A 26,166-nucleotide genomic window follows, 5' to 3' on the forward strand; every position below is an offset into this window, starting at 1 on the left:
TCATGACTTACAGCAGCTTCAGACTTCCGTGGCAGAGGTACACACTCAGCTCAGCTAATGCCAAAGGATAAATTATCTACGTAATTTGCATAAAAAGTACTCCAATCAGATATATCCTTTCCTGTTATGTTGTTTGATGTGGTATTTCAGAAATCATATTCATAGATCAATGAATTCAGCTACTTTAATTCCCTGAATTTTACAATGAGGCTGAACCAAACATAAAATAGATTGGCATATCCAAGCAAAACAAAATTCTATATTCTACAAGCTATGAACATTATATCACATCATTTCAACATCAAAGGGCTGATTAATGATCCTGGCATTTCTGAACTTAGCAATTTTTCCTTGCTCAGATATGAGGCATTGCAGAAGCTATGATAAGTGTCCAAAGTCCTGTCCATTTAATCTTACTAAATTATTCCCCATTCATTTATCTTTCAGCTGTGTTATTTAAGAAAGTCTGCATTTTCAGGCAGAAATCTGAGCAATGACATCTTGGTAGGCTGGTGGGGCATGCCAAGTTATGGAGCACTTCTTCCCAAACTGAATCCAAGATAATCTTTCCATGGAGGCAGGACACTGGAATTTGTGTACTGATTATAGGAACAAGCAAGGTGCCAATCTCAGCTCTAACCCTAGGTAATAAACTTGGGTCATAATTCAATCCGTGCCTAACAAAGCCAAATCATTCAGCCCTGCATTTTAAAAATACAACGGGTTGATTCTAGGAAGAAGTGAGTGAAAACTTTCTCTCCTTAAATGTTTTTAGTAAAATGTACACCTCACAATGACAGTATTAAAACCATGTTGATCAAAATCTGCAGTCAACAGGAAGGTATCACAAAAGGCTTAAGTATAACTGACCAAAGTACACAAGATGAAACAATAAAAGCAACAAGACCTATCCTAAGCTGAAATCCTGACCCAACTTAGGTCTGTTAAAGCTTACCCTTCTCTTCAAAATGCCACGAAGTTAATTTGTATTATTTTTATTGAATATTAATAGATTATGTCCCAAATTAAGGGCTTTGACTCAATTTGAAGTATATTTCTGTCTACTAGGTGGTATACTAGCAGATGAAAAGAAAATGCATAATGTAATCCATAATGCCAACATTCACACTGATTTAGCCTGATGTTCACCACAGGCCATTTCAATTTCAGTATTTCCACACAATGTTTTCAACATATTAAGTCATAACTATTAGTGAGCTAGGAAAAAAGTAAACAAAAACTAAGTCACACATCAAATATTTTGCAAAAGATGCTGTGACTGGAAAAAAAAAAATCACTGATCATTTTCTGTACCTGCACTATGTTTTTAAGTTACTTTCATTGGTAAAGACAAATTTGCTATTAAACATACTCTTGCCAATTCCATTCATTTCAATTAACAATGTCTGTGTCTCATCTCCTTTCCTTAGTCAACCAAGTATGGGAATTTGTCTACCACTTAATCTTTACCGCAGAAACTCATAAATAGCCTCAGTTCAAGCCCTGCTGTGAGTTAACACTGCGCCTGTTCAAAACACCCACCCGTTGTCCCCAAGGTCACAAAAGGGGCCTGGGAGGAGTTGCAGATCTTGCTCCCAAAGGCCTTGTTTACACTAGATTCCTTTTTTTTTATGCTGTTCTCCACAACTATAACATAGCTGCAGCTCAGCCAGTGGCAGTCTGGGATTACACAGGCCACTGGCACTTTAGATAAAGTTTTTCAATCTGGGCCATCTGCCAAGTCCCATTAACTTCCAGAAAGCCTAACTCCGCTATGTGGCTTTGAAAACCCAAATCCTAACACTTGTTTCTTCTTGACCTCTTCTGATCTTTTCTTCTGCCATTAGTTTTGAGTTCAGAACCACATCCAGAAGAATCATGGTTAAAATGCCTGCAGTACTTCCATCAGGACCATCTTTACTGAAAATGTAAAAGCCAGAAGTAAATTTGGAAATTTAATACAGAATTTTGCTGGCTTGAGTACAGTAAGAACCTTCTGATGCCTGGACATTTGAGTATTAGGATCTATACCTACATCCAGAACAAATGGTTTTCAACAGAAATCCTGGCAAAAATTAAACTGGAAATTAAACAACTTTGCAGCTGAGCAACAAGTATGATTTGCTCAAACAGAAAAGGAAAGCAGAATATAAAAATCAAGTTCTGCCTGGTCTTTTCCACTCTAGAAAAGTAATTTTGTGCATATTGCTTTTCAGGCAGATGTTCTGAAAAAGTTTATTCTATTGTGACATTTACATACTCAGAAGTGTCATTCAAAAATGCAAAGCAAAGACACTTCTTTGAGATAGATTATCAAAAAGAGATACTGTCTTGCTTTTTATTAAGATCCAGTAATTTGATATGATTTTACAGCACATATGCCAAAAATTAGAATTGTTGTTACTCATGTTGATTTTCATGAAGGTCTGAAAGTAAAGTTGTGCATTTACATTTGCTTAGTGGATAGAATATTTGCTATTGAGGGTAGTAAAATAAATAAAGTACACAAGTTATGTAGGCTAAACAATCACAGAAGGTTCTGTTTGGTGAATTAAACAAACTCTTCCAAACCTAGATGTAATATCACACAATATTTACCTAAAAAAAGATTGTGTGAGTAATGCAGTGAAGGAGATTGTATGAGCATGGAAAACACTCTGCTTGTTATTGTAAAGTCCTTCATATTCTTTAGATGTATTTCCCCATCCTAGCTGTTTGTCTTCAATTTGCTCATCATTACAACATTTTGTTTCACAGGAAAATTCTTACCAATTTTTATCAGTGCAATCCAGGTTTCTTCATGACCAAGACTACAATCACTCAAAAGAAGTTATTCAGACACCAGAACAACATGGTCTATAACATTGCTCCAAACACCAGCCTGTAACATTTGAATATGTTCTGGCCAGATTAAGAGTGAACTACAGCTGTGGTCTGGAAGAGTTTTGTCCCAGGCAGATTTGGACAAAGTTCTCAAAAAAAGTGACTATGGAAAGATACTGAGAGGGAATTTATCCCTTTGAGCAAGTTATCTGGTTATAGTCTAGAAAGCACATACACATTTAATCCTTATGGGAAAAATCCTGCAAAGCTTTATGTATATTATCACAGAAATACATGAAAATAGAGCACTAAACTGAAAATGGTAATCTGTACAGAGACTACTTAAGCAAATTCAGTGCAAGATCCATCTTTCGAAGAATTTAGAGAACTTTTACATATACAGGCTCCCTTCAACATTCTTCAAATTCCATTTACAAGTTTAGAATCATGTTTATTGGTGTGAAGATTATTAGCTAAAAACTTAAATATTTGTCTATTCCTCATCCTTTATGGTCTTAGTGATACATTAAGCATTAGGAACTGCACTTAAAATTTCTCATGGAGTAAGAGCATTGTCTTTTTATTTGTAGCTGGTTTCTAACTATTGTTAAAGCAACTGTGTTAATAAGTATGATACATACTGTTATAAAATCCAGAGATCTGATCATCATTAGCAGTGCCTGTTTCCAGTATTCTACTAGTAAACTATGACATGTACCATAAGAAAATGTAAATCTACACAAGCACATCTTGGCATCATCAAGAACCACAATTCTACACCTCACATCTTTCTTCCCCATTCTTCCCATCTGTAATTACCACTTGATTCCTCACACACCTGCTTTTGTTTCTGCTTTTATGGCTGAAATGGATCCCTGTTTACATTGATATGGGACTGTGGTGAGTTGACTCTGGCTGGATGCCAGGTGCCCACCAAAGCTGCTCTATCACTCCCTTCCTCAGCTGGACAGGGGAGAGAAAATATAACAAAAGGCTCATTGGTCAAGATAAAGACAAGGGAGATCACTCAGCAATTACCATCACAGGCAAAACAGACTTGACTTGGGGAAAGATTAACTTAAATTTGTTACTAATCAAATCAGAGCAGGATAATGAGAAACAAAAACTAAATCTTAAACACACCTTCCCCCCACCCCTCCCTTCTTCCCAGGCTTAACTTTACTCCCGAATTCTCTACCTCCTCCCCCCAAGTAGCACAGGGGGACGGGAATGGGGGTTGTGGTCAGTTCATCACACATTGTTTCTGCTGCTCCTTCCTCCTCAGGGGGAGGACTCCTCACACTCTTCCCCTGCTCCAGCATGGGGTCCCTCCCACAGGACACAGTCCTCCACAAACTTCTCCAACGTGAGTCCTTCCCACGGGCTGCAGTTGTTCACAAACTGCTCCAGCATGGGTCCCTTCCATGGGGTGCAGTCCTTCAGGAACAGACTGCTCCAGCGTGGGTCCCCCACAGGGTCACAAGTCCTGCCAGCAAACCTGCTCCAACATGGGCTCCTCTCTCCATGGGGCCACAGGTCCTGCCAGGAGCCTGCTCCAGTACTGGCTTCCCACAGGGTCACAGCCTCCTTCAGGCATCCCCCTGCTCTGGCATGGGGTCCTCCATGGGCTGCAGGTGGATATCTGCTCCACTGTGGACCTCCATGAGCTGCAGGGGGACAGCCTGCCTCACCATGGTCTTCACCACAGGCTGCAGGGGAATCTCTGCTCCTGTGCCTGCAGCACCTCCTTCTTCACTGACCTTGGTGTCTGCAGAGTTGTTTCTCTCATATTCTCACTCCCCTCTCTGACTGCAATTGCTGCTGCACAGTAACTTTTTCCCTTTCTTAAATATGTTATCACAGAGGCGCTACCACCGTCACTGATGGGCTTGGCCTTGGCCAGCAGCGAGTCCAACTTGGAGCCGGCTGGCATTGGTGCTATTGGACATGGGGGAAACTTCTGGCAGCTTCTCACAGAAGCCACCCCTGTAGCCCCCCTGCTACCAAAACCTTGCCATGCAAACCCAATACAGGAACAAAGAGAAGCAAGTAGCTCTTCAAAGAGTTAATTCTGCATAAGGTTAACTGTAAGAGAAAGTATAATAGGAATATCACCAAGACTCTCAAAAACTTTTAGTATTAGTCCTCATTCCTCAAAGAAGGGAGACAGACAAAATTCTGCATGTGCATGAAAAAAAACAGTAAGAAAAACTAGGGGCATAGATAAATCACCTCCTGGACCCTAAAAATCCTACCTTGTCCAAGCTGCCTTTCCAACTGCTATTATAGAATTAGAGCATAGGAGAAGAAAAGGTGTCTCAAATTTTCATATAACCCATGTTCATAAAGCAAGCCTAGCAATTTATTATGATCTTTGAGAAGTTCATTTAGGAAATCCTCATTTGTCAGGGTTTGACTTCCTCCAGTTGATGAGATTGAACCGTATATTTTAATCAAGAGCTGATTAACATTTCTTTTTCCCCTCTTCCAATAAAGGCTCAGTAATAGGTTCTGCCCAACAACTCCATGCTCTATTGTTTCCAATGGAGACAGATGAAGTTATATTCTCTGCAGACAGCCTCATTTCCCAAGAACACATCAGCTGATCACCTGCTACATTGTCCTGTGGCAGAGACATTTCTTTTTTTACTACTTATAAGTTTCTATTTAGCATATCTGAAGTATTACGATTAAAACCTGATGTTATCACATTGCTTAATATGCCAAAGGAGTGTGAGCTCTTGCAGCCATGACTTTGGGCATTGAGGTTCATGACCAAACAAGAAATGCAAGCAAAGAACATTTGAACATGGGTTGAAAACAATCAACTTTCCAGTAAAGTAGTTCTCATTGTGGGTGAAATCAAATCACCTCTGTATACATGGAATACATAGTACCTGAAGTTACCACTTGCCTCCACCTACTGATTAATGTAAAAAACCAGAAGATGGGACTAAATGTTATTTCTGAAGGTACACTCTTATCACAGTGGCCCTTCATTTCCCTCCCACCCCAACTCAGTGCTTGTTTAAAGCCTGAAAAAATATCTGTGCATATAATTGGCCAGTTAGTTTTTCACCTTTCTCATCACCTAGAAGAGATACAGCAATCAAGACAGCTGCAAAGAAGCAATTTTCTAGCTGACCCCCTATTCCTACAGTAAGAGTGACATAAAAGCTGTATGTAGGAAACAAGATTGCATGGGACAACCAGCAGATGACAGTATATACTTAACACTAAATTGTTTCCAGTCTTAAATCTATCACTTAGTTTTTCCATTTATTAAACTGAATGAATACACTTTGCAACATTAGATACACCTGATAGCAACACAAGAACCTGTTTATAAATAAAGCCAGTATACTAATGCCATTAAAAAGAAATATTCTAACTTACCAAATTATTTTAGACTGAAGAAAATGAGACTGGCCTATCTGATATACCATGCCTATATTAGTGGAGTTTTAGCCAAGTATGCCAAATAAAGATAAATCTGTTTTCTGGTCATGAGTCTACAAAATAGTTTCATTCCCTTGTTTTTGTTTTGGTTGGTCTCAAACTCCAGGAAACAGCATTTTCAAAAAGGTTTAAAGTCAAATCATTAACAGTTCTCACATGCTTTGAGCAAAAGTGATTTTGATTTTTAAATCTCTTACACTTAGTCCAACCTGACTGGCTGCTGCCACTGAAGCACTAGCCCTACTTGCTCCTAGTGAGAAGATCCTACTTTTTTTTTTCCAAGTCACTGGTTTATTTGCTTCTGCATCCCATAATCTTTTCACTCTTCTTTGGTGTGTCCAATTTAGAGAAATCATCACACTTCCTCTTTTCATTAAATGTGCTCAGAACACTTTGTATAAAATAAATAAAAATACTGACTAGTTCAAAAAATGTATATTTTTGATAGGAGGAGGTTTAAAGCCAAGGCACTAATTAGCCAACACAGATGCAGGAAGTTAGATTTTGATGATGTGATCAGATGTAAAAGAAGATAATACACAGTCAAAGAGGGGAAAATGATGCATTATACCCTCAAGAAAGGGATTTGATTTGTTTGCCTTTTAAAGTCAAGTGCTGAAGCCGAATGAGCTGAAACCCAGTTTTGATGCATGGAGAGGAACATCTGTGATGGGGATGGTCCAGAATATGCAACATATGGAACGATCAGACAAAAGCCCATTTCAACTTCAGAGGAAAAAATGCAACCCTCCCCTCCAACTACAGATCCTAGAGAAAATCCCACAGAAAGGGAGGGTCAGTGGTAACTAGCAAACACTGATGTTTCAGATGTAGCTGTACGGAATACACCTGTGTAACAGCTGGCATCTTGGCCTGTCCCTGTGCTGAAGCAGCTATTTTTCCTTTTAACAGCAAAAGCAGACTCACTTCCTCTGTGGAGCAGGGAAGGAGAAAGACATAACTCATACAGAACAGAACCATGAAGTCGCTCTTAACATGTGCAATTTAGTCATTTGGTGCACAAGACATTTTTGCTGATAATGCTTTGTCCACCTATCTAGAAAGCTCTTTTAAGACTATATAATGACATGAACATCAACAATAGCAGTGGATTAAGACAGTATGCTATTATCAGTCTGAAGATTCACCAGACAGTGCTCTCAATCTTCTCGCTTGCCCTTTTTACCTTTATTCCAGGAATTTATGTACTAAACAGTAGTGTGATACTCAAAGTCCTTCCGTAATAACTTTATCTTTAGCAAATATTCAACAAAATCATTCTATTCTTCTAGATTATTTTGGGACTGAGCTGCAGAGACAGGCAAAAGCAAATCTCTACTTCAGAGTCTTTCTTTCTCAGGGGGACAAACTAAAGTAACACATCTGGGGACAAGGGCTTTGTCTCCTATCCTGATGGACTTTGGCACTGCAAATTTCAGTGACAGTAGGCATTTGTTAGCATCCATCACTATATAAACTGATAAACTGCAAAGTAACCTCATTTTTAACAATGATTTAGGGTGCTGCTAAAGCTTCGTACTTTCCAACTTGGAGTGACAAATGTTGCATGCATAGTTCTTTCTTAATAATACAAGTGTTCAAGCTGTTACCATTAATAGAAAAGAAATCACATTTTTAGAAAACTAGAACCCTTTAAAGATAATTAAATTTGTTTACTCAACCACCCAGCTGGTTTGGTAGAAAAAGTAAATATTCCTTTGAAATTCCAACATCTTGTTCACTATTAGAAAGCTTTTTCTGAAAACACCCTTAAAAGTATTTTTACAAGGAGAAAAAGTGATAGGCAACATGATAGAAGCCAGATTTTTTTCCTTCTCTCTCCCAAAAGCCTTTCTTAGGCTGAAGGTCAGAAATGTCAGGTGTTCTACACTGTTTTTAGGCAGAGAGTTCACACAGGTGTTAATGGCTAATTCAAATTCTGGTTTCTTGCATGTGGTATTTAAGCAGGTGAAAGACAAGACCATCTCCAAAAGCTGTTAAATAAATATGTAAAGAGCATTTTGGTACAATCAACTCTTACCTTTCCATTGAAGTTTGAAAACATTTTTACTTCACTTCTCTTTTACTTCTAGGAGTGCTTCTGAGAGGAAAAAAGTTAGAAATTAATATCCTTTATGTTTCTAAACTGATAAACAAGCAAACTTAATTGTCAGATCAGATAAAGTAAATCTCCCATCATTCCTTTTTTCCATGTTTTTTTTGGGGAGGGTTCTTTGGTTTCAGAAGAAAATCCAGGGAGTTATCCCAACTGCATATCTAGTTGATATAAAAGAACCTTTCACAGCCTTGAAAAAACTCTTAAGGCATGCCAGTATCATTACACCTATTTTCTAGATGGGCAATAAACAAACTCAAACTCCTGCTATTTTTTGAAAAGTGACAGGCACCTGTGATTGTAACAATTGGTGTAAATTCAGAATTTCTAAACATTGTCCCTTATGTGTCCTGTTCAAGGCTGCACAGTAGACCAGCATCAGCCACAACCAGGAATCTGGATATTCTGATTTCCCAATTTGTGATTCCTTCACTAGATTATGATTTTTCCCTTGGGAAAAACACACAAATATTGCTATTTACTCAGTTACACTTTTTGGATACAAAGCTGACAAACATTTTTAGTAAATAGCTACCATTTGTTAAAATTCCTTGTAGAACAGTACAAAACACTTGGGATTAAATGTCGGAGGCTTCTTAAACCAGGGCTAAAGGACTGCCATAAGCATTAAGGAAGCCTCACTGTCAGTGATATTTACAGCTGCCATTTCCCACCAGTAAGTACAGCAACATGCTTGTGGAGGTATCCTGCATTCCAGCTTCTTAGCCTCATTTTAATGCTATTCTGATTCATGAATATACAACTGTAAATACAGCAAAATAAATCTGTGCAAGTCACATGAGACTTTTTTGAGGTATAAGTAATAATGCATGCAGGTCTTTTCCTGTTCAAATCACAAAGAAGCACTTAAAGCAGTTCTCATATGAAATATCTTTTTTTAAGCTCTGAATATAGAATCAGGCTTTAAATTCACATAGGCAATGCTGTATTGGCTGGAATGGAAAATCAGATTTGTGCATGTCAAAAACCAGAATAATTTCATCAGAAATAAAGGCAGACTTAGAAGGGCTATTAAGAAGAACAGAAAAGAAGCTTTCTTTTAATTGCTGAAGGGAGATATCCAAATTAATACAAGACCACATCAGTATAATTGAAAACATTACCAGATAAAATAATGTGAGCTCAAATAAAAGGCAATAAAGCATTGAAGTTCTTGTGACATTTTAATCAGAAAACCAAATACAGGCATTAATATACAGAAGTGACTGCGGCAATTATTTTAAGTTTTTGAAATTGATTTGTTTTGCATTTCTTCATACTTGAACTTGTACATTAATACAAAATACAGTTTTCCAGTAAGGCCATGAGAATGTACTCTGGGTATTTAAAAGCAGCTAAGAGTTAACTACTTATGAGATAAATAGAAATAAATTGCAACATTACAATTTAAATTCTATCTACAACCAGGACCACCACAGTAAACTGGAGGAGAGTATAAAAGCAGTTTTTATAGACTATCTGTAGCACACCAAGGTCTACATCAATTCCCAGTTACTTTAAATTACACCTGTTGGCAAGGACCCACAAAGAGACATTACAGCTCATAGGACTGACCGTGTGGGAAGCTCCAGCTACTACTCTTTCTACTTCTGACACTTGTGCATTAGAAGCAGGAAGTGTAGAGAAGAGCAAGGTTACAACTGATCACCTCTGCTAAACTGTCTTGTCTGTTGATCACAGGTGTGTTATCCCCATAGACCCTCATTTTTGGATGACCCTCAGACATTACCTTAAAAAAAACTAGGTGATATTTGGCTCTGACATCTCAAACATTGGATCCTTGTAGAAGGAGCCTGCAAGTAGAAATTTGACAGAGGTGCTTCAAAGGGAAATCCAGTGAATTACTTTCTGTAAGTCCACTAAACTCTCAGCATTAAATCCTAAGGAAATAAACTTAAGCTTTTGATTCACCAGTGTTTTGCACTTTGGTATAACCACTTATACCCACATAAATCCAATATAATGGTAGCATTTGCCTCTAAATTGTACAGTACAGATTTCTACAAAGCCTTTAGTACTACTGTGAGAAGACTTAAGTTTTTACTCGAAAGCAGTTTTAGTAATTAAAAGATACATGTATACACAAAGGAGAATGGTGGATCATAAGTTTTATAGATCCTGCTCTGCAGAATACAGTCAATAGCAAAAATGTCATTATTTACTGGTAATGAGTTGCATGTAGATATTTATCATTAATATGCCAACTGTTTGTTTTCATCTGGAACTGCCTATTTGCAAATTGGGACATACAAAAAAACCTGTTTCTTGACAACTGAGACCTAAATTTCTTAAAAAAAGTTGCCTAAATGATACTAAATAAAAAAATCATGATTCATCTTTTGTGTGTGTTATGCAAGGAGGTATCACTGTTCATGTTTTATAGCTCAAATGATAAGCCTTGGATCTCAATTTCAACTCAAGCAGGAAGCCTTCTGTGCCTTGCGCTGGTGTGTATCAGAGCAGCTTTAGCACTGCTTCCATTTATGCCTAAATAAAGCACATTAAGATTCTAGTTATTACTTTCAGTGTTCCTCTTCTACTGGTGACAGTACTACTAGTTATTCAAGTCAGTGTGCAGCAACTTGTTTACTGTATAGCACAGGGCAAGCCATTTTACTTTTGAGTGCCCTTCCTGCAACCCCATAGTGAGGATTAACTAGTATTTCCAAAATGCTCCTGGAAACTTAAATAAGTTAATTTCTAATTAATAAAGATCTGGTACCTTCTGCATCTACAAGAGCACAAAGTGTGCATGACAAAGTATTCTGAGGAGTTTTCTGAAAAAGCTCTGAAAAAACTGCTGGAAAGGAAACATCCCATTCCCACACCAGATCCATGCATTGCTCATGTCCTGATTACTATAATTATTTATTCATTTTGAAATACACTGTTATGATAGTTGAGACTTACTAACTTGTGGGAAGTATCTGAAAGAAAGTACAAAGCTATTTTAGGACATGAAGCACAGAGCATTTACTGTTCATGTATTATTTTCCCCCGAGTCCCTTGTATGTGAAAAAATATTTCCACAAAGGAAAGCATTATTCTTAGAAGACATTCTGAGGAAAAGAAAACCTCATGTTCTCAGACTTGAAGCTAAACCCCAAATAGCAAGAGTAAGCTTAAAATATCTGGTTTCATTATTTATTTGGGGGAAATTAGAACTCTAAACTCACTTATAGCCTCTTACCACTGTCTTGTAAGTGCAGAGGAGACAACATAAGAACAGTTGATTTTGCTTTTAAAAATGCTGTTAATCCTATTCTACACACATCTAACAATACTAAGCATAGGGGAAGAACAAGCAGAGATATCTGCTTCATTTGTCCTACACTAAAAGAGCAAAAGACTTCAAAACAAAGAGGTCAGTTAAACAACTGGTTCTCTATTGGTTGGGATGAGATCTATTCTTTTTCTAAACAAGCTCTAAAACTAAGATTCACTATGATAATCAGTTTTCAAAACTTCATTGACAAAAATTGAAGTCTAAGAAGCTAGGCCTATTTCTTAAAACCTTTGGGTCAATAAGAAAAAATCACCTTTTGTTCCAATTCAACACAACCTGTTTTACAGCTGTTGTTTATCAGCTCAAGCACACTTTCATGAACCTGAATGCAATATGAAAGTACTTGATGCATTTTAGAGAACAAGACACTATTGACACTTCGTATATTAGAGGCTGAGAGAGAAATGCATATTGATGATAGCAGAGTTGTTCCAAAAAGGAAGGAATAACAAACCATTTAAGATTTTATTAGATACTTTCTGGATGTTGGATTACCCAACTTTAATAGTGACGTAAGGAGAGCATTTCCTAGCTTTGGTATTTTCTGCATTCCATTTAATGCAAATACACATTTTACCAGACAGGATGGCTTGGCTGCTTTTACCCATGATCAACCACTTCCAAAAACTCTCCTGGTAAAATCTTGAGCCCAAAGAGATCAACAGCAAGTTTTATCTCAATTTCAATATGGACAGATTTTATTTTTTGTAACATACTAGTCCTTTAACTACTACCATACAGAGACATAAAACTTCATGAAGTACACAAATGTACTGTATGATTTATTTCCCCAAAAGACAACATAGTATTAATGAAATTAAAACTTCTTTCCAATCACCGCTGCTACTGCTTTTTTTAAAATCAGGATTAAATGGCAATTACTTAGAAAGAAGCATTATGCTTAATTCGCTCATTTGCAGTACTGGCAAGCAGCACATTAACTAGATACAGTTATCAGCTGTAAAAACCTTATTAAGCAGAAATAGGAATTAATTAGGGTTGCAACTCTAGAATCAAAGAGGGTCAACATCCTAAGGTTGCCTGAGGACTTTTGTTTGACCTACAGATGATTACTATAATAAAATGCCCTCAGGAAGTTAACTCAGTGGGGAATGCTTTATTTATGACTTACATACGCTATATGACTAAATAGCATGACTGCAAGTCAGGTTAAAATTATTTATTAGAAGGCCTTAAGTTTTGAGTCCAGACCTTACTGTTGCATAATACACAACAACTGTCTGCCACACCAGCATTCTAAAAACAAACACATAGGATTGCTGGAGCTTTTTATTTCTATTGTACTGGCATGTATAGTAGCAAGCCATATCTTTAAAAGTTGTCTGTATAGAGATTTCTCAGAGTAGTAGCTATACGCTTTTGAAGAAAAGGAAACAACTCTAAGTTTTCATGCTATTTTGACTTCATCCACTTTAGTACATTCTTCTTTTCTGAGATGCTTACACCACATATTATCAAAAATATATCTGAAAAGATATCAATTACCTAGCTAGACTCAGGAAGAAAGCCTTAGCATACCAATAAAACACCTGTTGCAATGTCAAAGTAGAAAGAAAAACACAAAAATCATAGTTTCCTTCCCCTTTTACTTAAAAACTATTTTGGCAAAGAAGAAATTGAACTAGTACCATAAACTGTGACTCTACCAACAGGCCAGAATGCTGTCTTAAAGACAAATGGAGCCTAAACATGACAGGACCACAATTTGATTGCAATTTTTCCAGTTGCAGAGGAAGGGCAGACCATTACAGACCAATATGCACCATGTTAACTGCTGGACTAGCTTCACCACACATGGGGAATGAAACTAGCGCCATCTCTCCTGTTCACATTACAGATAGAAACATATGAAGGAAAAATTTCCTTCCTCCTGCCTGCTCAGCACAGGTGGAGACAGCTGTTACCTGATGAAGGCAAACTACATTGGAAAGCCTGCTGTCCTGCATTACCTCAAGCACTACACCCTCCATTTCCACAAAGGGGATTCTTATTTACTGGAGCAGGGAGGACACAGGTGCTGAAGCCACAGTCCTGAGGAACACCACAGAGTGCCCATAGCCACCTCTAGTGCCCAGCCAGCTAGGGAGATCTCCCTCCTGGCTACACCAGGGAGGAGCATACCATCTAGGCTAGAGCAAGTTGCTCAGGACAGACAGCACAGCTAAGAAGCGCTGCCACAGGTTCTCATCTCACACGAGCTACCATTATTACCACAGCGACTGGACGCCCACCGCCCAGGCACCGCGGACGGCACGACGGGGCTTTCCCGCCCTCACCTCGCGCTCCCGTTTCCTCCCGCCCAGCACGAAGCCATACGGCCTCGCGCCCAGCCTTTTTATCTATCTCACCTGCCGAGCCCTGATTGGCTGCTGACCGCCCCTGCCGGCTTTTTAGCCGGTGGAGGAGGCGCTGGTGCTCTTCTAGGTGGCGGCGGCTCTCGGCGGTTTCTCGCGCCTCCTCCCCTCAGGGGACCGCCTTGGTAGGGCAGGTGGGTGTGGGCGGCGATGTGGGGCGGCTGCTGGGGCGGGCGGTGCTGAGGAGCTCGGGGAACGGCTGGAGGGGGGTGGAACTGCTGGGAGGGAAGTCAGACGAGCTTCCCTGGTACAGTCCCTGTTCGTGGGCAGTGCCCGGGACACCTGGGCTGAGCCGCGGTTCCCCTGAGGGGAGGGAGAGAAGTGGGGGGGCTGTGAGGTAAAGCTGGGACCTAGAGCGGGATGTTAGGCTGAAAGCATCCCATTCTCTTAGGAAGTGTCTGTAGTGCAGGTGGGTGCTGCCCTGCCCCTCTTCCCTTGCAGGTGGTACGAGAAGGGAGAACATCCTGGCCCAGGTGCTGGGGAACCCCCTTTTAGGCTGTCTCCTTCTGGGCTGTGAGTACCTAGCTTGACTGGTACTGGAAGGAGGTTGGCAAGGTGCTGTGGCCCTGTGGGGCTGTGGTAAGGAGGATAGAGATTAAAACACTGAGCAGGTCTAGTGGAGAGGGAAAACTAGACCAGTCTGCCAGAAGCAACATGGCTGTTATTAACGATGCTGAAAAAATGACTGTAGTACTCCTTCTGCCTATGTTAAGGTGTGCTTGTCTTGGGGTTTGAACTAACAATGGGTTTTGTCTGAAGCATGTCCCTCACAGCTGGAACCCAGCATCATAGTGAACACTGCATCCCAAGTCTGTTCTTGTAAAGTTATTTGGATTTGCTGTTGGAGTTGCATGCTAAAGATTAGCCATACCACAAGCTAGATATATATTTCACTTAAACTGTTTAACAAACCATAAAATAATACAGGCCACACCACGTAAGAATTTTGCTCATATTGGGATAGACCTTTTCTTGTTCTATCATTATAAAAAGCAACAGACAGCAGTAGATTTATCTGTGATGTAATACACACTTACTATTTGTTGTAAAATTGTGAGGAAGTCTATAAAGAGGATCTAACTTTATGAGAACCAAACTGATGAAACAAACTGTGCTGATGCATTGTACTGATGTGACAGCTGAAAGATATGAGTGCAGACATAGCATTGTGCTTTCCAGCCACTGGTCAGGACTATGACAGGGAAGAGGTGTCCTGAGATTGAAGTGTTGTGTGGGCTGGGTGCAGCCTGTGGGCCAACAGCTGAACCATGCTAGCTGAAATCAAGATTCATGGCTTTGTTAATGCCACCCAAGTTCTAAATATTGTTTTTAATAACAAGCAAAATGCTTAAGGCCCTGCATTATCTGGGTGCTACGCTATTTAAAGACCACAGATGACAAATAGTGCTATAACTGTGTGGTCTAGGACAGCTATCAAGATGCTATTAAATTTAGTTGATAACAGGGAGTATAAATCTTGTGGAACAGTGCAGTAATTCAGGGTTCTGTGTTAAAGTGACAGTGTCTTTTTGTGGATTGTCTTTTTGCAATACAAGACAAGCTCATGATAACTGGTTCACAACTGCAGCTATAAAACATGAAAATAGCCTTTCTCTCGTCCACTGTATGAACTGAAGAGATCAAATGTAATGACTGCTCAACTGCACTTATTCAACCTACAGCTTAACAAAGAAAAATGAAATTAACCATGTTTAACTGTCTGTGTTTGGATATCAGTAGATTTCATGATGATAAAACTGAATAGAGTACAGAACTGGCAGGGCTTATGTATCTTTCTAGTTCACAAGATAGCTCTTGGGAACCTGTGATTTAAACAAAAAAGTTTTGGCTGTCCCCAAGGGGAATGAAACCAGCAATAGTCTTGACTGTTTATAGTTTGAGTTCTCCTTGCTCACATGATAATCCTGTTCCTGTCTTCCAAAATACTGAACAGTCTGTTGAAAGCTAGATAGTGTATCATGCAAATACATTGTCATTGTGTAGCTGAAGTTCTCATCCCTAAAAGGAGAATGGGAGCTTGAAGCAATTTGGTAGCACATACAAGTTTAGTTTTGAATGTATCCATATATTTTCAGAACTTGGATAGTCAGAATTTCAACTAAAGCTTGACAAATTAAAAAAAATTAATGCTTTGGCAAATTCATATTGTACCCAGAAAAACATTGTCACACAAACTCACCAGGATACAGAAACATAATAGGGCAAGAAGGAAAAAAAGAGAATCATCTGATGCAGCTTAGGTTAAACAATAAGCAAAGAGGACAGCTGGATGATCTGACAAGGAATCAGATAGTAGTGATCAGGTAGTTTCTGACAAGGAATAAGGAGAAGAATTCATTGCATCTTTGATTTTTCTGCATATCCATTAATATGCAGTGTAACATGAAAAATACTTTATGCCATCAGTGCTTCTTTCTTTCTATAGGAGAGAACAAAATATAAGATAAAAATATGCAGCAGCATGAAAAAGTTCTGGTACAGCAGAAGCATTGGATATTTGATAATACAGTCAAAAGACCCTGCAGCTTCCTCTCATTAGCTTGGGTCCTCTGGAAAGCTGACACTAACAATGCATTTTTGCCATATTTGTTGTGACAGCATAGGTGTCTTGCCCAGTATATGCTAAAAGTCTTTCTAGTGTGACAGTGGTTCAAACAACATAACCATTTAATTAGGCAAAGTGACTTTTCTTCCTTTTTCCTTTCCCATCTTCTACAGCAAATGCTGTAAAATTACTACTTTGTACATAGAAATCAAGAATGTTACTACATCTATGTCATTGTTGGTCTATCAATGAAACACTGCAAAGATAAAGTTTCAGGCCACCAATATTAAAGGAAGGGGAGAGAGAGTTGGCTATAAGCACTTGTTTCTTCTTGGCCTGTTCTTTTATTAGTTCTCTTATTAATAAAGTATTCTGTACTGTCCCTGTATTTTTTGTTTGCCTTCCCCCTTTCTATTTTGGTGGTTTTGCTGAAGTTACTATTGACTTCAAATATCAAACAGGTAGCTGACATTGATTTCTACCTCATAGTGCACTAAAACTTAAATGCATGTGAAAAAGCCTTGACTGGGAAGAGAACCCATGACACTTACAGAATCATGGAATGGTTTGGATTGGAAGGGACCTTAAAGATCATCTGGTTCCCACCCCCCTGCCATGGGCAGGGACACCTTCCACTAGATCAGGTTGCTCAAAGCCACATCCAACCTGGCCTTGAACACTTCCAGGGAGGGGGCATCCACAGCTTCTCTGGGCAACCTGTTCCAGTGCCTCACCACCCTCACAGTAAAGAATTTCTTCCTAATATCTAATCTAAATCTACCCTCTTTCGGTTTAAAACAGTTACCCCTTGTCCTATCACTACCTTCACTTTCTAAAAGACTGGCCTCTGCTCAGCCACAGTTATGCTGATCCCTAGAAATCCATGATGTGTTTTTCTGACAGAAGGAATTAGACTTATCTGATCTCATTTACAAAAACATATGGAAAACTGGTTTTCTCTCAGCATGATATTTTTTAGCAGTGTAATTGCTGACTGAGGTAGACCTTGCATCATAGAGAAAAAGATGAGAATTTAACTTCTCAGAGTAGCAGACTTTTTTCGCATCCTTAAACTGAACTATTTAACTATTAAAATGAACTGTTTTGCTGATAATTTTTCTTGGAAAAAATCCAAGCACACACATTTGAAAAGGAACAAATCTTCCACAGTATCTGGATTGTTGACCCTGCTTTTGTTTTGGGGGATAGCTTTGAAATATTTTTTCTCCAGAAAGTCACTGCACTGGCATAGACTTCTGAGACATAATTAAAGGTAATAACTTCAAATCCACTGAAACTCCTAAGTGTTTGTTACACACTCTTAGTTATCCGTAATTGAATACGCAGTTAAGATTTTAGTCGATTTGTCTGGAAGTATTTCAGTTCATTGGCTTTATAAAATCTCCTGGGTTGATCATTACATTACATTTGCTGCATACCTTCCCTCATACCTTTCATTTTCCAGTTAATGCTCAAGCCTATTTCCATGCAAAGGGCTGTTGCTTAAGACATGAACAAACTGCATCTTAGTTTTACTTGCATACATTTAGGTCCCAATGAAAACCCTCATGTTGAAAACATTTGGGTTAATTTTAGACATTAAATTTAACAGGAATATTCATATGAGTAAATATTTTCACAATTGCTTTTGTCCCAGAGGATGGAGATGAAATGAAATTTGAAGCCTAATATATTACTTTTTCCTGTGAATATAAATTTCATAGGAGAACACTGCTTTTTCATTCTTTTCCATTAAAAGGATAGTTAAAATAATGAGATTTATTAAAGGGAATCTATCAAGACATAAGTTATGAATTGATAATGTGACAATATAAAAAGTCAAATCCATAAGTCCTTTGTGTTGGTAATCCTCGGTTTTCTGTAAGACCAAAGTTCAGCCTCTGTAAATCTCACTACAGTTTTGTGTTTGGATTGGGCAAAGAAACAGCATCATTTTGTGACAAATTTCTTTTTTTTTTTTCTTCTGAGCTAGCAAATGTAGTTGTGTGGCTTTTATTACTATTCTTGCTTACGTGCCTGTGGTTTTTTTTCCTTCTGAACCATAAAGAATTATTTGGCATGTCTTAGGCTTAAAAAACTGTGTAGGTTCTTCAGGTGAAAAAATATTACATGTTGGACCTAAGTAATGAAGGTATTTGATGTCCATTATCTGTATTTTAAAGTGAAGATAGCATTGAAAGAGGGAAGGACTAATTTTTCATATACTGCTTACACAAATGTACTCCTTCAGCCTGATTCACTTTTATATCCACATGGAATTGAACTGAGACTGTTATTCTTGGCATACATGCAGGGATAGATGTTTGAAAGCATTGGAGTTAAAGGCTGTGGAATCCAAGCTTAATTTTTTTTAAAGTTCACATTGTTGATGTAGATTATGCTTTAATTTGTCCAAGAGATGCAGATGCAAAATTATATGGAATTTATTCTCATTACAGTTAAACTAGCATCAGTGTGCCCTTTTACCATGCAGTAAAAGGTCCTTCCCAGGCTTTTGTTACTTTGCCATCATGAAGGGAGCGTCATCTACTTTCTGCAGCTTTTTAGCTGAAGTGCCTTTTTCATGTTAAATCAAATGAAAAGTATTAACTAGTTAACTGTTGTTGCTGTTTTGTTACCTGAAGCATTTGCCTGACAAAAAAAAATCCCTGAAATATCCCATAAGGCTTTCTACCATTATCAGCTTGACAGCAGCATAGTGTTTTGATTTAGTTTAGTGGCTCATGATGGCTGCTATTAAAACTTTTTCTTTCCCTGAAAACTGTATTTCAGTTACTTTTTTTGTGAGAAGATGAAGGAGCTGGTCTTGAAGGTGAATTGGGTTACTTTGTGTGGTTAGGATTCAAGTTCTTTCTATTTTGTCATTTGCATTCTTTATAAAACATGGCTTTATTGGGTTTTTTATCATTTAATATACTCAGTTGAAGTTGAGAGAAGTTACCTAATAATTTTGCAGCTAAGAACTTTTATGTTTCAAAGGCAAAATAATTCAACTGAGCTAAATAAACCTTGCAAAACCAGGATGTATTTATTCCTCTCCAAGGTCATTCCTCAAAGTCTTCACTTTGCATGAAGCAACAGCAAGTGAACAAGTGGCTGTGATACCCCTTTCTCATTCTGATTGCTGCTAGGGAACTGCCCCAAGGCCTGCAGCAGTGATTGTCCCCAGCATTTGGGACTACTACTTAATTAACTGTGCTCTGCTTCTATTTGACATCAGCATAGACTTCCCTAAACAGATTCCATTATGTACCTTGTGTTTCTGGCAAACTTCCATCATACCTTCTTTGGGTTTGATTGAGATGAGAAGCAACAACAGGCCAAGCAACTGGGCAGAACAGACCTAATCAGAAATGTGAATTATGATTCACTTTTATAGTTGAATGGAACAGAAATGTTCCCAGTTCTTCCATATGCTGTATTTTCATTTAAAATAATACAAGTGAAACAAACGTATAGATGCAGTTAACTAGAAAGATGATTATGAAAAAAGCTATATCACAAAAACTTGATTGAAGCAGTAGCCTAAATAGCATGTTCTTTCTCACTGGTTTTGGCCTGAGTTGATTTGTAGGATTCAGTGAAGAACATCCTCGAATCTAGTCAGAATGAACTGCATTGGAAGTGTTTGAGATGTAGTCTGACTGTTACACAGTCCTTTATGCAAAAACTAGAGCTTTCTGCATTATTTCCTCAATAGCTAGCTCTGTGCAGACAGTGCTGCGCTAACATGTCTGTGTTGCTTCCAAAGCTGAGCTAATCCTGGAAACTTCATAGCTGTGTTTACTAGGTATTCAAGTCTGAGCTAGCTCACTCCTTGTGCAAGCAAGCTGAAGAATCTTCATACCTGGTGCTAATAATCTGTAATCTAAATAAATTGCCTGCAGACTTTGCATGTGAAAGGTGATAGCTCTAGTGGCTGATGCTTCTCATTTAACCTGCTGTTTGTGAGCCTTTCATGAAACTAATGACAATTTTATCTGAACAAACTTGGGTGTGCTCTTGATAGCACAGAGGCAATAAATTACTAACAACTGGGCAAGTTTAGATAGCCAAATCAGTAGCTAGGTTGCAAATGTCACCCTTGGCTTCTGTTTTCTTGAATCAGACCACAGAGCGTAGAAGTCAAAAGACTAACCTGTTGTTCCCCTTTGCCCCACATCCCAAGCCTACCAGCCCTCAAGTGTTCAGCACTGAACACCGTACAAATTGCCATTCAAGCTACCAAATGCAGTTTAAGACATTTGCATACTTGCAGTACCGTACAGCTGTGACCCAATAATTTCATGGCTAACACAAGATTTTTATAAAACTGTGCTCCACTTACAAACATTCTCCACACCCCACACCAGCACCCCTCACTCCGCCCCCCCCCCCCCCCCCCCCCCCCCCCCCCCCCCCCCCCCCCCCCCCCCCCCCCCCCCCCCCCCCCCCCCCCCCCCCCCGATTTAAGATAGAGAAGTGGCATTCTCTCCCTAAGCATATTTTCTGGGAGGCTGCATTGTGAGTCGTGCTTTCAGTCACAAAAATAAGTAAGCTTTTTAGCTATACCTAGCAAAATTATAGTCACTCCAGGAGAATCAAAGTTTTGTTAGAATCAAATTAACTATATGTCCTCTACTGTGTAATTATAGAGCTTGCTCTATTACATTGAGGCAAAGAAGAATACCTATTGCTCTTTTTTTGTATAACAGTCAGGACAGAATAACAGCACCAATGTTGTGTACCTGTTCTGCCTAATAGTATAGGTTAGGAAGTATTTCTCCCCGCTGGAGTGTGAAACAGAACAATTAACAGCTAATATTCCACTGAGAAAATAACTTAAAATTTTATTTTAGCTTTCTAACCCAATTAATGATTATTTAGATTGTACTTGTGTTACGTCTTAGGCCAAAGAACATAAATTTTCAGAAGTTCAGTGGTCCATCTTCCTATTGCTGAAATAAAAACAACCAAAAGTCCCACAACAGTTTGTGTAAGTTAGTAAGTGCGAAATAGTATCCCAAGTCCACATAAGGTAGACTCACCCATAAAGTGGACTTTATCACTAACAAATTAGTTGTTTGTTCTGCTTTCAAAAGATGATTTAGAAAGCTCAATTCAAGTAGTAAAGTTATCCTCAAATCATCTCCCCTTTCTTCTTTAGAAAGACCAACAGGGAAATAATGTCGAGTTGGGTTTACAAAATTTTTGTTCCAGTAGCAGATGACTTCACTAACTCTTCAATAAAAATCTACTAGGCCTTGTTGACCTGCCAGTACCTTTAATTTTAGTGAATACCTTAAACATGTGAAGCTGGTAGAAGATCATACAGGAAGATATCTAGAAAAATTGACTTGGAAAAGACCTTTTTCTGGGGAAAGTTTTTTTCAGATACTAATTCTAGCTAAGTTTGCACAAGCTTTTCTGCTGTACTAGTTTTAATTGTTTCATACAATTAATGTAGCTATGTTGATTTACAAATGTGATAGTCCTGCTTATAATGCAACTATAAACTCCTTAGAGCTTGATTGGTTTCTCCAAACATTAAAAATACAAGAGGTGAAAACATTGCTTCATCTCTTACCTAAATTTTGCATGCTTTCAGCAAACATAAATTAAGAGAAAAAAAAATTCAAATAGCACTTACTGAAACCATTGGCACAGTGTTTAAGATTTTCTTTCATGAGCTACTCTATGGATAGTCTCTGACCTGTCACCTGGAGAGAGAGACCTATTACTCACTTGTTAAGGAAAAAGTCTTCATCACCAGGGCCATAATTTTTGCCTGTACAGTTCTTCAGACTGCAGCTATTTTGTGCATATGATGTACCACACAGTCTGGCACCCTACTCATTATTTTCTGATTCTCCGCATCCTACACAGGTCTATTACTTAGATGCAATGATAACACTTGGATTTTAGGAGTAGACCTTTCCATTTCCAGTTGCAGGATACTGATTTTTACATGTAATTCTCTTAGTTTACTCCAGATTTCCAGAGATGCCTGTCACCTACCATAATATATAAATCAGAGTAGCAGAAGATTGGAAAGAGATGTGAATCTTTGTAAAATGAGTTACAAATAATAAAGATGTGTGTTACTAATACATGCACAAGCTGCTAGAATTTAGTATAGATAATATAAAACATGATATTTGGATTATGGTATTAAATATTCACTTAGAAGATGGAATAACTACAGTATCTGACATTTTGACATGTTATGTATTAGAAAATACTATTTTTAACAATGTCAGTCGCAAATAAAATTCTTGCTATATATCTTTCTCCAACGAATATATACAGGTGACAAACCACTTGCTAGGGTTGCCATCAGTTATCCAGACTTATTAAAATATTCTTAAATTATGAAAAACTGAAATGAACTGGGACATGAGTTGTAAAAAGATATTAATAATTAGCCAACAAATTTCCAGTGGTGTTTCACAATTTATTCTCCTTTTAAATGGTTGATAGTAAGTGTTCAGTGAGAAAACAGATATGAACTGAAGCAAAGAAAATGTCAGGTCATCTAATAAAACTGATGTCAGAGTGAACCAGCATGACAAGGGATTATATTTAAAGGCAGTGGAAAGCATTTGAATCTGTATTGGGTAAAATAGTCGTCTTTTCTGATTTGGTTTAGCGGTGACTAAGAAGCCTTTATGCACCATTTCCTGAGCAGAGAGGCAGATTCAAAACCGAGTGCAAGGAAGATGTTCAATCCAGATATACTGGCAAAAGGCAGAAAATGGATATCTAAATCCTGTTTTAGAAAAATCTGTCTTCATGATAGAAGATGCTAGTCCTCTCGTGGTACCCACTCATTTCTCCAGTCCTCAGAAATACTGCTTTTTAGAGATTTCAAAAGCCAGAACAAGTATAAAGGCCATATAGGATATATTTCATCAACTGAAGTTATGCAAAGCTGCTAAGAATGTGCTCAGGTTGAAGTAAGGGGTAATCCTGTCCTATGGGATTATTAATTCTTTTAATCTAAACACACTTAATACTTTCCTGCATTGGTTCTGTTACTGGCAAATATTTAATACATTTGTATTAACCAGGCTGCACATGAAAGGATGAAGTCAGTCTTCTTACTAAACTTTATGCACAGTCTTGTAGGACACATGGGGTTTCCTAATGTTTGTTTGAAGCCTGGGGCAAAACTTTGGTCCTAATTCCCCATTAGGTCCACAAACTCATTTTTCCCCTTTAAGTGAGGAAAAAATAAAATAAACAGGAGAACTGTAAAGAGGAAGAAGAAATAGGAAACAGTTTGAAATGCTATTTTGATAACATTTTCTTTATTTTATACATCATATACAGATCTCATAGCTTTAGTTACATGTTCACTGCTTTTTCCCATGGATGTTTCTCTGGAAAAAAAATGTAGTCATGTCATTACAAAATGACAGATAACCATTACCAACAATACAATTGCCATTGTATCTCACAGATGACATGTAATTATTTTCTAGGATATTTGCATTTTCTCATGATGTGTAGCATAAATGAAACAATTTCCAACTGTCTCAGTCTTGAGAGAGAATAATAATTATATTTAACAGATGCATTCATGATTGCACCTGTGTTAACAGAAAACCAGGGTGCAAAAGCACTGCAAAAACCCCCACAAACCCCTCTCCATTTATTACTTCAAAGTTGTCTTTCATATCAGGAGATATATGAAATATATACCTAGGATTCTAGAATCCAAAATATTTCTAGCTAACTTTATATTAACTTTATTTTCTTTTTGAAAAGTGATTTATTATTAGTATGAAAGAAGTCCAATACTTAGAATTCAGTCTGTTATTTTGCCACAAATAAAAGTATGCTTTGGAAGATCATTTAACCTTTCTGTTACCCATGATCTAATCAAGGCATTTAATATGCAGCCCTCAGATTTCTGGCAGCTGAACTTTTAGTAAAGAAACATATCTTTTTTTAAGCTATCTTAATAATCACATACTTCTTTCCTTATCCTTTTTCCATGTAAAGATTTCGTTTCAGTTAACAGTTCACTAAACTTGTCATTGCCTTTTTGAAGAACATGTTCAATTCAATTACAAATTAGGTTCCCATTTTTTCAGGTTTTTTCTAGGTTGTTGCTTAATGAGTAGAAGTTGACAGAGGATTCTATTACTATAATCTTTAATTAGGAAAACTCACATTTTCTGCATGTCTTAGGGTTTAATATTGCCATTTGTTAATATAACGCTTTGAGTACCTGTAATTGCAATAGGAATCATATCAAAATTAGAACTACAGAGTTCTTTGGCGCCTGGTGTTGTAAAGCAGAGGTCAGTAAACTCTTGCAGTGCATAAACATGAGACTTAGTTGTGAACCAGTATGAGACAGGAACTAAGTGTGTGAGTGTTGTGCTCAAAAGATTAGTCAAGTCTTGGGCAAGGCAGTGGATAAGAGAGAAAATAGAGGTATATCGAGAAGTGAATTATAGTGATAAAAAATAAGGTAAAAATGTTCAGTGACAGTGTCTGGAATCAAGACCAGTCCTTACCAACAAGTGGACACACTAGGTCATGCTTTTTTGCTGCTGCAGAGACAAAGGAAATAATCTCTTCATGCCTGGGGTGAACAGAAAAAGATAAAATGGAAGCAAATTGCAGCAAAGAGACTTAAATGTCTTTTTCTGGTGACTAACATGGTAGTAGAGATAATGCCCTGGAATTAATTGTCCTGAGAGGCCATATGACACTATACATAGTGTCTGTCATTTGAGGACCACGAGAAGAGGTTGGACAAACGTCTGTCATGAATGACCTATATGTCTTACCTTGGAGAGGGTAGATGTATTAACCAACTTCTTTTATCTTTATAATTTTAATATACAGAAAAATCCTTGAAATTAAGCGATAAAAGATGTCAAGAAAGTGTTTATCCAATGCATGTGTTGAATTGGGAAAATAACAGGAGGAAAAATGTTATTTTTGTTTTATTTTTTATTTCCTCACCAGCTACCATCTCTCCAGACTAATCTAGAACTATTTAAGGCAAAGCATTAGCATATGTCATTTCCAAATAAAGTAGTTTCCCCATAGTCTTCCTTAAAAATTCAGCACACTCAAACGGCTAAAGCCTTCCCTTTTAGGTTGTACAATAAGTGTCTGAAGCCATGTACTCATAGAATCCCCAAGGCAAATAATCTGAAACTGTATGTTTACTATAGTGCAGGTTTCAATATTAGGAGAGAAAAACAGGGTTAGCTGGTAGAATTTAGCAGAAATTCACTGTGTGTGCTAGCATCTGCGTTGGATTTTTTTGGTAAATGTGTGTAAGTAGAGTGATTGACAACAAAGGCACCAGTTCCCTGAATTAAGAAAGTGTTTGAGAAAGGATGCTCAGATTCTATTTGGCAGTAGGAGTACAAGTAATGCCATCGTTACCTTAACAGATCCTGTGATACTAGAACCTCAACCAGGCTCTAAAAATTACTTAATATGAATAAAATATTTATTTTTTCCTTGTATAATGGATGAGCTATCTTGAAAT

At 37.9% G+C, this 26,166-nt stretch overlaps 1 long non-coding RNA gene across 2 annotated transcripts in view; it reads right to left on the minus strand.

Moving 5' to 3' along the window:
* The window catches only part of LOC127022791 (uncharacterized), a 70,883-nt gene extending 60,683 nt beyond the window's left edge, over nt 1–10,200 (minus strand). For both annotated transcript variants that reach the window (XR_007767374.1, XR_007767373.1), the window contains exons 1-2: nt 10,149–10,200; nt 8,324–8,383 (exon numbers count right to left, since the gene is read on the minus strand). This is a non-coding gene — a long non-coding RNA (uncharacterized LOC127022791). The remainder of the gene's footprint in view (nt 1–8,323; nt 8,384–10,148) is intronic.
* Nucleotides 10,201–26,166: the final 15,966 nt, after the last annotated feature.

Source organism: Gymnogyps californianus, chromosome 16 (genome assembly GCF_018139145.2).
Source record: "Gymnogyps californianus isolate 813 chromosome 16, ASM1813914v2, whole genome shotgun sequence".
NCBI lineage: Eukaryota > Metazoa > Chordata > Aves > Accipitriformes > Cathartidae > Gymnogyps > Gymnogyps californianus.